Source organism: Pteropus vampyrus, unplaced genomic scaffold (genome assembly GCF_000151845.1).
Source record: "Pteropus vampyrus isolate Shadow unplaced genomic scaffold, Pvam_2.0 Scaffold997, whole genome shotgun sequence".
NCBI classification, from domain to species: domain Eukaryota; kingdom Metazoa; phylum Chordata; class Mammalia; order Chiroptera; family Pteropodidae; genus Pteropus; species Pteropus vampyrus.
The window spans coordinates 4,035-8,787 of NW_011889778.1; the positions used below are offsets into that span (position 1 = coordinate 4,035).

Sequence of the window (4,753 nt, forward strand, 5' to 3'; positions counted from 1 at the left end):
GTTCTGGGCCAGCTCTTATGGGATTCAATAACGGGTAGGGCAACCCCCTGCTTGGCAAAATTTCCCCTGAACTCCGCCGCAACTTCACAGACTCTGGAATAGCAAGAGCGAAGCAACAGGTTAACTGAAAATAACCCTCGATCCCCCCACCTATTATCACCTTCCAAAAAAAAATGGGGCTGGTTCTAAAATGAAAGCACTTGTTCAATCCAATGAAGTCTTTAAAATAGTTCCTAACTTTTGCTGAGAGTTCAGTAATTTTCGTTACGGGCTTTTATTAGATTTTCTCTTCCCAAATGTCTCTTGTTTTGCAAGAATCCTTATTAAGCACTTAGACAGCATCTTGCAAACATGTCGTTTTTTCATTACACACTCAGAGTGCAAACTTCCCTGGTTACCGGTCTTTCTTCTCCACGCCATCTTCAGGTCTCTGTTCTCACTGGTCTTCTGTTTGGCTTCTTTTCCTGGACCCAACATGCATGTATGGATATCAGCTCTGAATTGCTGCATGTCCACAGAGATGGATTCTCAGCCTGAGAGAGGAATGACATCTTGGAATTCTTGAGTCTCGTTCCTTTCCTCTAAATGTTGGTCTATCACCTTTTGTCTTTCAGGCATCCCAAAGATGTGTCCAACACAAAGCTGTGCTCTCTCTGTGGACTCTCTTTATTGAATAAAGACTTTATTCTTAAAGTTCAGGACTTTTACCAAGAGCATTGGGAATAAGACCATCTTCACAAGATGAATGCAAGTGTAGAGTATGTGGACCCTGAGAAAGAAGATAACTACCAAGAAGGGCTCCTGGTGGCTAACTGGGCTCAAATGGCCTAGCCGCTGTTTTTAAGCAGGGACCTCTCATGCAAACCATGCTTCAGGAAGAAGCCTGCACTTAGCTGCCTCCTGTACTGAACCATCTGCCTGCACTGTGTCCCCGCCATCTGAGCCAACCCTTACAGAGGAGCTCCTGGAATGCTATTTCAACCAACAAGACTAAGACTTTCCCTGTCCAATCAAAGCTGTACAGTTATATTCCCATCAGCGTTTTCACCAACCAATCAGGGAGGCTGGTGACCAATCAGGACAGTGCTTTTTAGACAATCAAACTGCAAGGATTTGGAGTCCTCATTTACATGAAAATGGGCTTGATCAGGGGAGAGGAGCAGAGACTTCTCTCTACAAGTCAGCTCCTTTCTGGCTCGGAGAATGCACTTTAGTTTTCCATCAAAGGCTGAAGACTGCTTTATTAGAGAAAAAGGGACCACAGGAGCCAGCTTAGGAAGCTGGAATATCTAGAAGCTGGAGCTTTAACCAGAAACATAAAGTCAGTTTTCCCTGCTGGGATCTATAAATGCCAAAAATTTTTGCAGCAATCACGAACCTCACGCGCCCGACCCAATCACAGGTGAGGTGCACCCTGCACGCCTTTGTTCTCTGCAAAGAACGCTGAACCCAGTGCTCTGTGGGTATGGCATGTAATCCTTGTTGCCTCTACTTGGCAACAATCCACTGGAGCCCACCAAATAAAACGCCCAATATTTACTTTCCTAAAGTCCCAGATCCAAAGAAATAACCCAGAAGATGATCCCAAAGACAGATATAAATTACAACTCAACCTGGAAGACTGGCAAGACATTAATTAACAAAAGAGGACATTTGAAACCATCTAGGCATGGTCGTTCAGCATACATCTGTGGCAAGTTCATCTGTGCAGAGTGCTCGCAAAATATAGACTTAAAATTTTCCCAAATTACACACCCGGGACAATGGTTTTTGGCTAGCACAGTTGATCCCACCAATAAAAACTATATTGGGCATGATGGGCCTGGGGTAATTCTTCACAAAGTCACTTCTGAGAAGCCAGATAGATGCAGAGCTCTAAAGGTCCTGGACAGTCACATCTTTCTGAAGGACTTCTGAGGCAAGTGATGCATACGGAGAATAAACTGCACTGCACAGAAAGTTCTCTAACAAGGCAACGAGCGTGTTCTCAACGCGCTGCAGGAAGGTCATGCCATCTGTATTAAATGACAGAAGCCTGGGCACATAGGACAGTGGGTTGGGGCACTGGGTACCTTGAAAATCCAGGCTGCATGGCAGTGCATTCGAGAACACAGCAGGCAGAGCCAGGTACTGGGCCACGATAGGGCCACAAGGAAGGAAAGGGTCTGTCAACACAGCGTCAAAGTTGCCCTCTGCCAAGGAAGTCATGAGCTCCTTGTTGTGCAGTAAATGGGAGCAGATGGACAACAGTAGAGCTGAGTCCTTTTTGACTTTCTTGTACGTTTTGACCACACGCTGTAAGAAAGGCTGGTTCTCAAATACAGCACGCCCAAGACTGATAAAAGACGCTTCCAAGTCCTCTCTTTTGAATGGCGCCGGGTACCTCTTCAAGGTGTAAAATGCTCCTTCCGTAATGTACACGGAGGTGACAGACGCTAAGACCATATCCTCTCTGATGAGGCTGCCGAATGACCCCATGCATGCTTAGCCAGTGGCTGCCATCCAGTGGGACCAACAAGAGCTTCCTGCCCTGGGACACAGAGAGGCCTAGCACACACAGTAGCAGGCCCAGGACAAGCAGACGTGGACCCTGGGGTCCTGCCGCCATGGTGGCCCTGCCTTTGCTACCAAGACTTTCGTCTGCCAGAGGTTTATTCTCTCCCACTTAGATGTTGCAAGAACCAATCTATACACCAAGTTGATTGTGTCAGATGACTATATCTGCTAATGATTGTGTCAGATGACTATATCTGCTAATCGGTTAAAGGTGGTGGGACGCGTACTTTTGGAAATAAAGAAGGCAGAGCTTTGCTAGGTTTCTTAATAGACAACAACAGTTTAACTGCTGGAATTCTTTATCAACCACTTAACTCACATTCTTGAGTGAACGGAGACGGCAAAGCATCTCGAGCACCTTTGACTTCATTAAATTAGTATTTTCATGGGCCAAGAGAATATTACCCACGAGGTAAAAAGGCTATGTGATGACAAATTAGACTTCTTTACCAGAAATGAAAGACAAAAGCGAATATGTCTTTTAGAAAGAAAAGAACATGATATTGCAAGCACACCTTTGGCTCATGGAAACCTTTAAGAATGTCCTCTGCAGTTCGGTTATCTTTGATTTATTCATCCAACAAATATTTATTGAGAATGGCACCGCACTGGGCTCCAACAGAGACCACTACAGCTGAGTCTTCTACCTCCCCAGCACTCATGCTCCATCAAGAGAGGCAGGCCGACAATCTGAACATATAAACAGAAACATCAGAGATTGTGAAACAGGCTATGAAGAAAATGAATGCCTCTGTAGTAGAGCATGATGGGAAAGGGGAAACCACCTGAGTATGGGTGCATGGAAGGTTGTCTGAGGACACATATGTATTCATTCAGAGAGGCTGTGAGAACTCTGTATATGATACTAAAATAGATAACGAAACAGAAGTTAAATGATACTCGTTACACAGGAACAAGGCCCAGGGGAAGAAAGACACTTAGGAGAAATTCTGATGTCCTAGCCGAAACAGAGGAGAGAGGTGAACAAAAATATTAAGAAGAATATGTAATTGTTGAGCATGTACTATGTGCAAAGTATGGTGCTAAGCACTTTATAACACTTTTTATGTAATCCTCTGGAATCATCCTGTAAAGGCAGATACTAATATTCCCATTTTACAAATGAAGGCACAGAGGCTCAGAGACAAAGTGGTAGAGCTGAGACCAGGTGTGGGGTGGGTGTCAGGGTCTAGAGATCCTGCTCCTAAACCCAACTCCCCCCCCCCCGCCCCTAGCAGTGCTCATGTAACAGTACGTAATGCTGTGACTGAAATCAATCAACTGGAAGTTAGAAGTAAAGCTTTGATCCTCACAGTCATAACCCAATCTAAATAAATAAAGAGAAGGCAGAGGGCAGGACTTTGGGACCAAATAGAATGTTCTCACACAGCAATACCCAGCACCAGCTGATGCCCCAAAAGATCACATGAACAAATATGGTTACCTAACAGAAATGCCCCTCCTGCAGAAAGGGCACTCCTGAAGACAGACCTGAGTATCTCGTACCTTCCTTTTGGGATCCATTGCTGTTCTATATAATCCCAGGAGGAAAGCACAGATCCCAATATTTTGACCATAGAAAACACTGGCCACCCATCTTTGAGGATCTGTTAGGAGGGTCATGGATAAACTGCTAACTTTAAAGCTTCGGTGTCCCGTGGGACATATTCACAGGGCATCTCTCATTCTGATACTTAGAGTAGGTACGTAGAGTCTCTTTTCCTTGTACCACCATCCTTCCTTCACGGACCTCTGGTCTTGTATGTGCTTATATATGAGTGAACACATGTGTGTGCCCAAATGCACGTACGCTGAAGCTCTCCCTTCCCGCCCACCCCAAGCATTCTCCATTCTCCAAGACCAAGATTCCGGGTGAGCGAAAAGGAGTGATGTTTTGGCTCATCTGTACGCCCTTGTTTGTAATTCTGAATTCCATAGCCCCATTTTAACATTCAGGGCAGTAATTCTGAAGTCTCAATGTCAAAAGAGTTCATCTGAAGATTATGTGGATCCAAAGGGCTAGAAACATAGTCATCATTGTAATGATTTTATTAGGTTTCTGCATCACGTAGAAACTCAGAAATTTTTCAGGCCTCTGTGCACTTGGATAGTTTGAGGCCCAACTCTGCCCGTGATGAAGGTATGTGGTTTACTAATAACAATAGCTAGCAATTCACAATTCACTCGCAAGAATTAT

At 44.7% G+C, this 4,753-nt stretch overlaps 1 pseudogene; it reads right to left on the minus strand.

Annotated features, from left to right (window-relative positions):
• Window positions 1-1,731: 1,731 nt before the first annotated feature.
• LOC105310035 lies at window positions 1,732-2,608 on the minus strand (annotated as a pseudogene).
• Window positions 2,609-4,753: the final 2,145 nt, after the last annotated feature.